At 39.6% G+C, this 12,577-nt stretch overlaps 2 non-coding genes across 2 annotated transcripts; both read left to right on the top strand.

Annotated features, from left to right (window-relative positions):
* The first annotated feature begins 2,109 nt into the window (after positions 1-2,109).
* On the top strand, positions 2,110-2,181 carry trnap-ugg (transfer RNA proline (anticodon UGG)). Its single transcript has one exon. It is a non-coding gene; the product is annotated as a tRNA-Pro (tRNA).
* A 235-nt stretch (positions 2,182-2,416) lies between these two features.
* On the top strand, positions 2,417-2,488 carry trnap-cgg (transfer RNA proline (anticodon CGG)). The gene has a single exon. It is a non-coding gene; the product is annotated as a tRNA-Pro (tRNA).
* Positions 2,489-12,577: the final 10,089 nt, after the last annotated feature.

The raw sequence follows: 12,577 nt of genomic DNA, 5'->3' as shown, positions 1-12,577 counted from the left end.
TTTAAGGTGCTTTTGATGGCATAGATTCTAAATGGACTTGCTCCTTCATACCTGTCTGATCTGCTTAAACCTTATACTCCATCTGGTGCTCTCCGTTCCCAGAATTTAGGGCTCCAGTCTGTTCCCGGAGTTAAAAAGACGTCTCCCGGCTGCAGAGCCTTTTCCTATGGGGCCCCTCTGCTCTGGAACAACCTCCCTGCTGACATCAGACTGCCTGACTCCATTCACACTCACTTTCAAATCTAAACTTAAAACGTATTTTTATGCGTTAACTTTCAGCTAGCTTCTTATTCTTTTACAAACTCAGGCTTTACACCTGTTGCCATCCCAACGCCTGAGATCACTGTAAACTTTCTGAAAATCACTGCATCATTCTAACTATTTGTTTTTTCCCTCAAGCACATTAAGCGCCCAGGCTTTGTGCCTCTCTCTCTCCCTTCTCCTTCTCTATCTCCTTCCTGTTACTCTCTGCAGGTCCTCCCGCCTCCAGAGTCTGGATCTGCAACTGCAAACCAACTACTGCCCCCATGATCCTGTTAACACCTACTGCTAAACCTGCTAAAATTATTAGCTGTCATTACTATTTTTATCAGTAGGAGCACTACAGTTGCCATTACATTACTACTGCTGTTACTGGCTCTACCGTCACTATTATTGATATTGCTATCACTTCTCTTTTCCTCTGTGCTCTCTCTCTCTCTCTCTCTCTCTCTCTATCTCTCTCTCCCCAACCCAACCGGTCGAGGCAGATGGCCCCGCCCACCCTGAGTCCGGTTCTGCTCGAGGTTTCTGCCTCTTAAAAGAAAGTCTTTCCTTACCACTGTCGCCTATCGCTTCCTCTGGGTGGGAATTGTTGGGTCTCTGTAAATATTATTATAAAGAGAAGGTCTAGACCTGCTCTATTTGGAAAGTGCCTTGAGATAACGTATGTTGTGAATTGGTGCTACACAAATAAAAATTCACTTGACTTGGGTCAGAGGTGAGTGTTTGGATATCCATCGGCAAAAGCTTTATTTACAATTCTGAAAAGTGTTGAGGTCTTATTTATTCATTTCTCCCTCGTCCTCCCCCTGATCGAACTGCTCTGCAGAGGTGTGAGTGGAGGCCAAGCCCCCATCGACAGAGCTGAGCTGTGCAGCGATTTTGGTGTAGTGACCACACTGATCTACACGCTCTGTGTTCCTCACACGAGGCACACTGGGCCAAAAAGCATTATTTCCATACAAGTGTGACACAGTGAATACATTTTTCTGGGCATCACAAGTCACACAAAATGACTTTTTATTTGACCCATTCAGTCCATTAATTTTTGGAAAATCTATGAGAGCTGAATGCTTGAATTAATTTATCCCTTTCATGTTTGTGGGGAGCCAACAGGAAGTCAGCTATCTTGCTCTCAGAAACACATTCCCTCAACTGATTCAGTTGGAGGGGAGTGGTGGTGCACATGCTGTGGGCCCCAAAACATGGAAACATTGAACATGATGTCTGGTTCTCCTTAATACTTGCCCACTACTTACCGCTGCCCAAATATTCTGTTTGACTTAAAGGAATAGATTATCTGCTCGTGAAAACAACAACCTTTGGCACTACATTTCTCAACCGCTGAACTACCGTATTCCTACGCACAGGCACACCTACGGAGTGTACTGTATTACGCCACTTTCGGTAGTAGTTTTAACGGGAAGATAAAACACTGAAAATATTCCACATGGAGCGGATATTTAAACAGATATTGGATTATTTCAGTGGGTGTTATTAAAAGTGTCTAAAACATGTGTTTTCTCGTGGCCTTGTGCACAGCAGCACATAGCTCTGCCACTGTGCTGGTCAGCTTTCCTAACAACTGGGAGTGCGCTGAACAGAATCTATTGTGGGTAATATACCGAATATTCATGAGTACGTCACACAACCCTCTGTCAAAAAACCTGAACTATCTCTTTAAATAAAACGTCACATTATAGGGACTAAAGAAGCTTTAAGTGACTTCCTCACTATAATAACAAATCTCCCAGAGATCCATTCATATTGATGGAAAGGCTTTGTGTTGTGGTTCAAAGCTCAGTTTAGAAATTCAGATTTTGCTTGAGATAAAGTGTAGCATTCGGAGGCTCGTTGGTCTAGGGGTATGATTCTCGCTTTGGGTGCGAGAGGTCCCGGGTTCAAATCCCGGACGAGCCCTTTGGAATGATGCACCGTTTGTCATTAACAATGTATGTCAAAGCAGACCTACCAGCATGACTAAATGGGTGTTTTATTTGGATGCTGCGAGCTAGCACATGAAGAAGGGTGACAAATGAAAACGAAAACCAACGTGAACTGTCTTAGTAAGGTTTCTTTGTAAAAACTTTGTGTTCTGTTTTACAGCTCAGCTCAGAAATTGAAATTTTTCTAGAGATAAAAACCAAAAATTCATGGCTCGTTGGTCTAGGGGTATGATTCTCGCTTCGGGTGCGAGAGGTCCCGGGTTCAAATCCCGGACGAGCCCTCTGGCAAGTTACAGCAATAACACAACATGTGTCTCCAAATAGATACACCAGAACAAATACATGGTTGTGTTATTTGGATGCTGTAAGCTAGCATATACAGACATGTGACAAATGAGAAAACCAACATGTACTGTCTTGGTATTGGGGGCGACAACATACCTTGAACAATTTGTCAGAAATACAACTGCTGTATTTGTTTATCGCTTTCTTTTCATCAGGTCACGATGTTTTAATAAAGGTCACATTTGCATCACATCCAGTATGCACACGCATCATTTCCTATGAAACTCTAGACGAACAAGAATAAACCACTATATAAAAACGTAATTACTTTGCAGAATGCAAATGCACTGAATGACAATTGCTGTAAAAAAAAAAAAGGTGGCTATCAGTTATGGGGTTTCATTTTCTTGTGCCTATCTTAGAAAAATGTCATCTGTTCATGCAATTAAGATGACATACACACAGGGTCGTGATGAGATGCGTTCTGCACCCATGCCTTATGGACTGACACTTTGTATTTCAGTCAATGTGCAGCTTTAGCACCTAAGCCCCCAAATCCATTTTATTATTCTCCAGCTGAGGAGAGGCCGACTCTCACCAAAAGGAAAGATAAATGATGGAACAAATGCTACAAATGATGCTACAAAAACAATAAATATCACATTTTTTTCTTATAAATTTTTCGAGGTACAGGACTTTCCTCTAACGTTGCGGTTCCGTCGTGGTTCTAAACAACCTGCTCACTGTCCAAAATGCCCTTAGCATGGCTGTGACTGAGGGATTTGAATTGGAGATTGAGCTAGAACCACGGACTATGGCGACACCACATCTGTTTCAACTTCTCTGTTCGTTTTTAGCTCATTACAGGCCTGAAGATTTTCTGGCTGCTATGATGGTCACAGTCAGTGGTCCAAGAAAAAGGCTGAAGAGGTCCTGCTGAGTGGATGTCTGCATACTGCTGTAAAAATCACTAAAACACAAGAAAAACATCAGCACAGGAATGTCATATTACATAAAACCCCAATTAGTTCACAATGGACAAAATATGAAAAACACCCATAAACAGATTTGTTTAAAAAAAAAAAACCACCACATTACTTAAGTTTCATTATGGGTGGGGAGTACGAGAACAGGCAGGAGTCGACTAACAGGTAGCAGAGAAAGTAGAGATCACTGACAGAGGCAGGCCTGGCACTTCCATTACAGGCCTCCTGGAAAAATCACAGCACCTGCTTAATGAGGATGTCAGTGTAACAGTAGAATAATCTGCAGGTCATATTCTAATAATAGAGGTGATTAAATAAATCTGAGTGTCCAGATCAGATCAGTGACCAATGTCCAGATCAGTATTTGTAGACACTGCATTTTTCAAATAAAACATGGAGAGACACGATTCTTACCAATTTAAAGTGTGAACTCTTTCCTTCTGTTAATGCTGCTTATGTTGTAATTACCGGGTGTTGTTCAAGTCAGCATTCGAGTTCTATATATGACTGGTAAACAGATTTTTCGTAAAGTTCTGATTTATCCAACCTCGCAATCTGGTAAAAAAAAGATCATACGATAATCTTTTTGGGTAAAATCGTAAGTCAGGATCTTGCTCATCATCTGCATTCTGTTTCCACTCTGAAAGTCCTGACCGTAGTTTGTGATTCCTATGTTTCCGCTATTTTGATGCTTCTTCCGGATGTTTGTAAGCCACCCACCATGCCATGGCTCTATGCCACCCACAGTCACATATTATACGCTTGACTGACTGATTTACTGAACTCGTGTTATTTTTTTTTTCATATGCATGTCAGCGCCATCAGAGGTTTGTCAAGCAAGCAACATTTCAGGATAAAAATCTTTACGCTATTATTTTCTAGGCAAAATCGCTAAAGAGGAAGTGATTCTGTGGGTAACTGTTGCTGCTCAGACAGAGATCTATTTTAGAAAAGGAGAGCTACTTTTTTTATTTAAAAAACCATATCAAAATAATCTGGCAGGCCAGATATTATTGCTTGCACGCCAGCTGCTGTCCGTTGCCATAAACACTGGAATCTGTCCTACTTCCCTTTAACTGTTTCTTTTCTTCAGGAGCTGATTGTGCTGTTTTTAAAGCCGTAAACGTTTCATTTTTTTTTTTACTGTGGATGCAATGCTGTTCAGCTGCTGACACAGCAGTTATAAAATTGTAGATTAAAGATACCCTGTGTAGTTTCTAATCATTAGTAGCGCTATAGAGAAATGTTTGTGTGAGAGCCTCCCTGTTATGTTTGAGGAGGCACAAGTCCCACATGTGGGAGCATGTGGCCAAAGCAGAAACGTGCAATGAAATGTTGCAATATACATGCAAAGACAATGAAGATGAATTTTGCAAGTTTAGAAACATGCATGTAAACAAATCAGGCTAGGCAATATTTTTAAAATCAGCGTTGCAATTTTTATGATATTCAGCATGCATGTTAGGCCTGAATGATACACACAATGTCTGAGGAACACTCACCTTGGTTTAGGCCCCACAGGGAACCTTTAATGCAGAGCCATAGTACAAAAAGGTGCTTACATTTCCCAGCTGCTGCTCCAAAGCAGTCGGAGGTGTTGCTTGTATGAAATTAACAAAATTTTCCCTGACTTGCTCACAAAATGACAAAAACTAATTCAGAACGCACTTGCTTCTGTCTACTAGCCATTAAAATCAAAGGACAATAATGTTTTGTCTTTTATGTGCAAAAAAATCCACCTTCCTTTAAGTTTCATTACTCCAAACATGCACAAACACAAGAGAAAGGTTTTGGAAGAATCTAACTTTAAAGATATTAGGAGTGACTTAGGAGTGAGTGATTAGGAGTGAGTGTAAGAAAGAGTTCTCAGTAATCTAAAACCAAGCAGACACAGACAATTGTTCAACAATCCATTTCACATTTCTTTTTGTCGTCATCCGTCTTCTTTTTCCTTCTGTAAAGCAGCATTGTAAATAGACCAGTCAAATCAATGTCAGTTCAATGTGACCAGATAATGCTCTGTTAATTAAAACAGAAATGAAAACACAGACATGCACACAAAGGGAGAGTAAACAGGAAATATGAGAGTTTAAGATGTAGTCGCATTATGGAAATGTTAGATTGGTTGGATGTCTTTACTTAAATAATTCTTTCCTATGTTTTTGCTGTGTGTTATTGATTTTTAATTGATTACATCTATAGAAAAGTGCAAGTGTGTGTGTGTATATATGTGTGTGTGTGTGAGGGTAGGAGGGGATCTCTTATTATTATTATTATTATACATTTTATTCTTCCTACAAGTTCATCAAAACACACACACGCACACATATATTACAGACTCATGCAATACAGATCATATTGTTGTCATCTCTCTGTATTGTTTTTGTTGTCATCTACACATGTCACACCTGTTTTTGTTATGTTACCAATAAAGCTGAAAAAAAATAGAGAAAGCTGCAAGTGTTTGTGGGGAATTTTGAGACTGTTCATGAGGCCTCTGACTGGATATATAGATTGCACCTTTACGTTGTGTAATAAAACGTCAGGGATGTGTGTCTGTCAGCTGGTCTTGCTTTCTGTCATGTCAGACTACCAAAATAGACCATGTCTATTAAATAAAGTTGAAATCCAATCGTCTGCTAGAAGCTGTTGGCACCAGCCTGGTCATTGTGTCATATGTCATGCTTTGATGTTGGACAAGGGCTCATACAGGTTGAATAGAGCTAATGGGGAATATGGCTTCTGAGGAGGCATTACTGCCAGTTAAATGCATTGCCAAAGAACCAGTCATTATTGAACAATAGAGCTAATGGAACCTTAAGGGCTTGATATTGATTAGTGAGCTGCCACTCTTTTAGACTACTGTGATCAATAATTCAGCCATAGCCTGAAAAAAATACTAATAGTGCCAGTGGCGTGGCACCTACTCCTCTGAGTCCTTTTGAGAGAATTTTGAGAGGTACACCTTCCTACAAAACATTTCCATTTGTGAGACTGCAGTGAAAACGGCATGCTAGGTAGATGCTATTAATACCATGCATTCATGGGAGAGAGAGAGAACACCTTTCTATGAAAGGAGGGCTGTTCGTCTCAGGGAGGAAGCAGCAAGCAGCCTCTGCATGGTAAAATGGTTTTGATAATGGAATAGGGTGAATGGAACTGAACTTAGAAGAGGGAGTAGAGAAGGTAAAAGGGGGATATGAATAGAGATTGGGGGGGGGGGACAAAGAGCTGTGGTGTGAATCAGGCAGACAAAAAATAAAGCTGTTAAAAGCTGTTTCATTTGGTAACAAAGGAGAGAGAAAGTACAGGGACGGAATAAACTTGAACCTTCGGAGGCTCAAGTTTCCATGATGGAAAGGTTTGATTGTTATGCACTGGAGTCATGGAGCAGAATAAATGGCCACTTGACATCAAAATATCCAGTCTGCATTAGACAGCTCTGCTTTACCCTTGACACTTAATTATTAAACCTCCACAATATCATATTTTGGTACAGACACTGAATCAAATGTCTCCTTGTAATGTGAAAGGGTTGCTCGTACTGTATAGTTAGCATTGTTATTTAGTATTTCAGAAACTTTCAGTTTGCTTTATTTTAACAGCTAAATTGTTTCAGCTCTTTATAGCTGTCAGATTTGGCTGGTTTGGGTTGGAGAGTGTAGACATGAGCCAGTTTGGATCAAGAATCCGCTCCATTTTGCAGCACTTGGGCCAGCTCTGAAGCAGAGGCAGCCCACAGGATCAGATCAAGTTTACTTACACCCATTCTTATGGATCATTCACAATTTCACACATCAACAGTACCCTGCTTCTCTTTCTTTTCAATTGATAGCCATTAAAGACTGCCATTCTGTTGCTGCCAGTTTTCTGCTCTCTATAGGCACCCTCCAGGGATCTGTGCTTGGCCCTCCTCTTTTTATATTCTAAAGGCTTTCACTTGGTGATATCCACTGTGACACTGACAACTTCCAGCTCTGTATCCATTAGCCATTACATTATGTGGCATAGCATAAAGTTGTTTATGAGTTTAATTATATATTATATATTTCTCCAGTCCCTGTACAATTAAACCAAATGGATTGTTCTGAGTGTATGCTTTAGTTACATAAGTTGTGCACCAGAAAAACCATTTTGAATGGAAGTTGATCAAATCTTTGTAGGGTGTTTGTAGGAGTTGAGAAGGTCTGGGGCTAAGCCCAGACCATCTGGAGCTGAGGTCAGGGTGTGAGCGTCCACTGTGTGCCAATTTTTTGTTTCTGGCGTGGCCCCTGCTGTTCTGCCTGTAACACTATTGCCTAAATTTCATTTAATTTTACTATATTGCTACAAACATTACATTTAATTTGATGATGACATTTTTAAGAGAATGTACATCTGCAGGGCAGCTGAGAAGTCTCAAACCTATGGCATCAATGTTTAATCGCTACTCTACTTATTCATTTTATTTTACATCTTTATAATATCTGGCCATTGATGTTGTAATAATAAAATAACCAGCAGCCTCATGGTCTAGAATGATTTAATATGTCCACTTTTTGTCTGTTCTTCCCAGCAGTAGCCTATAAAAATAATTCTTAATGATATAATTGATGAAATCAATGCGACGTTGACACGGATAAGTGGATGGATGGATTAATGAGTTAACAATGATTGATTCATTTAAATTCATTTAAGTTTTGGATAAAATCTTGACTTGTCAATTATGAGCTGGTGATATTCCTGACTACTGTAGCAGCAGTAGAGACAGTGATTGCTACCGGTCTGATGCTGCTGACAGAAAAGTATCAAAAAGCCACACAAAAACATGTTATAACAAAACCTACAGCAGGCAAGAGAAAGAATTAAGACTTTTATTAATTAGATTTAGGATTGTTCAATAGATTGTCCTTTCAGAAAACTGAATTCAATGCTTTTTAAAACCTTTCAAATCCTGCAAAAACCCTTCTCCATGAGGGACACTGAGATCAAAAAGTGGCTGATGACACTATTGTTCTGGCAGATTGTCCTGACTCTGGTGACCACTATGAAAGGAACAGGAACTGCTTTATTAAATAAGCACATACTGAAATAAGACATGTAATGGACACATTTCCTTAACAGGAGTTCAGACCGAAAACAGCTGTGCAGAGAACTCAGAGGACTGAGCTTGTAGGCTGTGACCAAGCCCCACCCACTCCCTTAGTCTCTCTACATCCACACACAGGCAGCAGCAGCAAGAGTCGGGGGTGGTTGGGAATTAAATTATCTGAATTTCATGACGATAACAGATTTTTTCCTCCGTCAGCAAGATTCAGGGATCGTCAGAAAACATTCCGGGCTAAACCCATGATGCTAACGACGTAGATGCTTGTGAGAGAACTTGTTTTTTCATGGTTTTGGTTTTTGAGCTTTGATCCAGACTTGTACACATGGTGGGATAGTATTTGCAGATTCCTTTTTCTTTCTCATATTTAAATTTGACTTTTCAGCCATCCAAAATAATGGATTCAGTATCTTTCCATTTTATTTGTGGTTGTGTGAGGGCTTTGAAACATCATGTTGGGGGATTTATAGAACTTGATAGATGAAAATATAGGCACATTTGAATTGAATAACAGAATAAATAAAAACATGAAAATTCAAATAATTTAATTGTGATTTCAGTGATTGTGTGTTTTTAAAACATATTTTGGGGCTGCAGCTCACTCTTTCATCCCCGAGCACAGTGTAGCTGCTGTGTTTCTGGTTTAACAGCACTGTGCTGGGCAGGTGAAAGGTGTGCTCATAGTGTTTGCTCTGAAAGATGCCACAGCACAGAAAAGGGGACGGAAATTGGCGTGTTCACATGTTTACATTGATGCCGATCTGAGCCGCAGTTAATAAATACCCATGTCTACTGCAGAGTCATTTGACCTGTAGGAGTGAATGCCAATTGCCAACCCTTTTCCATTGCTGAAAAAAAGCCCAATGTTAGCGGTTCTTAGCTGACCAATGGAAAAGGGGCTTAATGGCGTTGCGCTTGACTACAAACCATGAATCATAACAAGTCATCTTAAGATGTTACATTTCAAGGTCCATGTACTTTTAGGCAGTTCATTTTTTTTCATTTTAAACCAAAAAACAAAACCAAAAAGAAAAACATGGTATTTCCATTTCGTTTTTTTTGTTGAAAAAAAGCAATTTTTAAACACCTGAATTCTTACAATTTAGTGTTCTTGTTTTTTTTTTAAATTCTGACAACAAAAATGGGAAAACAGCTCTGTTTTTTTGTTTTTTGTTTTAATGTTTTAAAATGAAAAAACGAATTGCCTGAATGTACAATCTTTTTTAAGTCTGAACTTTCAGTATTTGAAAAGGCAAAAGGACAGTAGATAGTGTTTCCATACTGGCCATATTAACTCGTAAATCCCACTTTGTTAAAATGCATAGTTAACAGTCACAGAACTGTCATGGTGCTGTGCATTAAGTTTCATATTAAATGACAGACTGTTTTAAGAACACATGTCTTTCTTTGTACACCTGCACATTTACTGAAGTGCTGAGCGTTCTTTTACCTCTGGCTATGAGGAGATTAGATTAGGTTCATATCCTATCACAGACAAGAATAATAGTCATGTTCATCCAGCCCTGTTTTCTCCTCTAACCGTGACACGACTGGGGGATAATACAGAGTAAGTCATCATCAATCAGGCCGCCTGTCCATCTCTCGTTCTGTTTGTCTGCATGCGTCTTGTTTTTCTGTCACATTTTTGTGACAGTTTTGTCATTTCACCTTCACATGGGATCAAATAATGTGAGTCAAGCTCCGTGTTTCTCTCTTTATTTGATTTAGTTGAATACTGACTAACACAGACTGATCTCAGTTGTGGTTCTTGTGAAGCAGAGATGATAAGACATGGAGGGTTAAATACATTTAACATCAGTAGTGATTGAATAAAATTGCTGTCTCTTTGTCTTTGACTATCCAGCTGGTCCATGAGTGTCAACCACTGCCACTGCCTGCCATGCCACCCGGTGACACAGATTCTCCTCACCTAGTCATTAACTGGGCAGATATGCCCGGGGTGAGAATGACTATTCTGTCCTCCTCCAGTTGCTCTTTTTTCTCTCCCTTTTCCTTCCCTCACCATCATTATCTCTTCTCTAGTCTTCTCTCTTTTCTTTCTCTTCCTCATAGTATAGAATGGGTATTATATGGTTCTCTAGACATAGACAGATGGACATAACTTTGACAAAAGCACATGTGAATTTGGTAATTTAGCGTGACGTGACACTTATAGGTACATGTGGTTTCTAGACATTTTAATACTTGTTTTCTAAGTGACAAAAGTCCCATGTGAAATCAGGACATTTCACATGTGAAAACTATAGCTGTAGATTTAAGACCACACATGTGGACTCAAATCTGACTTAGTTGTTTTTTGGGGGGAAATTGGGGGCAGGGCAATAAGTAACATAAAAGCAGATTTTAGACTTGAATTTAACCTGTCGTGATACTTGAATCCTTAAAGACTAAGAAGTCTAAGAAATAAACAAATAAGACAGGTTCAACCAGGCCATTGCAGTGAAATGACTTGGCCTCAAATATGAAAAATATTTACCTGAATCTTTACCTGAAATATTAGGATGTAGATTTACTACTAAAGTTGAAGGACCTGAAGGATTTAAAAAATGACTTGAGACTTGTTGTGCCTGACATGAAGTCAGCTTTGATGAGAACATACATTTAATGTGCTTTTTTTGTTATCTATACAATGAATGATGGCCTCCATATAGCAAGCATTGCTATTCTGTGCTTCATGTTGAACTGTGAGTAGCTGCTAACATCTCTGCCACTGTGTGTTACATGCTGGACTCTGTAAAGCTCATAATACCTCTGTTGCTACCACTGTTGTTTCATTTATTTAACAGAGGCCTTTTCAGATGACCTCTGCTACCATGCGATATCCCGAAGCAGCTTTTTGAGATGACATTGTTATTATGTGCATGGGTTCATTTCCCTAAATGGATCAGCTCACAGAATGGGTTGAAAGCTCAAAACCTGAGATTGTATTAATTTAGGAATATGGTTGCGTTAGTCTGCCTCTCATACTGACTTAAATCTGCCCGGTGATATTCCTTTTCGGGCAAAACAGGCTGTCTATGGGTGGAGGAGTCACAAGTTTTGCTCTATTGCCTTAGATAAGTCTATTCCTAAACAGTTAGAGTCATTGGTTCTTAACATGAAGTTACCAAATAAGTTCTTGTTGACAGTAGCTCTCTGTTTGTACCCTAATGGCCTTAAGCAAGGCCTTGGCACCTTCTACTGAGCTCTGAGCTGGTTTTATTAGGCGATCTCAATTGGGACGTGCTGAAACCTTCGGAGAATATTTTGCAACAATTTAAATCCTTGAATCTCCATCAATTAATAACTCCTCCCACAAGATATGATCCTAATATAGGCTATCTGATAAGACTACACTGATTGATGTGATTTTTCTTACTACCTCTCCACATTTGTACCATTCTGGTGTGTTTTGTAATGATATTAGTGATCACTGTTTTATTGCTTGTGTTCGTAAAGGTTATTCTATCAAATTACCTGGACAGATTAGTCTTCTTAGAGTTTGAAAAAACGATACTCTATAAATACTCAGGGTGAGCCTGATCCCCAGCTGACAGACCTGACGTGTTTTGTCAACTTCGGAACAAGGCTACACAAGCAGCGCGACAGTCAAAATCCAACTACTTCAAGGATAAAATTATACCAAGTGGCTCTAATCCACAGCTGTTCCTGCTTGCCTGTGTCGGTCAGAGCAGATAATGTTCTGGTGTCTGATAGGAATCGTATGGCTGATCTTTTCAATCTTCATCTTATAAAAGTCTGGGTATATCTGTTTCCTCTAACATGAGTTGCCTGAGGACCGATACCCCTCGCACAGCCTCTTGTCCATCAGCATCTTGTTTACACTCAGCCTCCCACAGGTTTTCCATCCAACCCTTTTGTTGAAAGAGAGGTTTTAAAGGAATTGCCCTCACTGGACCCCGAAAAGTCAGCTGGCTGTGATGGGTAGGCTCCATTCTTGTATTTTATAAAAAAAACATCATATGGATGTTAATAAGGTTAGAAACTAGACT

Source organism: Seriola aureovittata, chromosome 18 (assembly GCF_021018895.1).
Source record: "Seriola aureovittata isolate HTS-2021-v1 ecotype China chromosome 18, ASM2101889v1, whole genome shotgun sequence".
In the NCBI taxonomy this organism is placed as follows: Eukaryota; Metazoa; Chordata; class Actinopteri; order Carangiformes; family Carangidae; genus Seriola; species Seriola aureovittata.
This window is presented reverse-complemented; position numbering and strand designations above follow the sequence as displayed.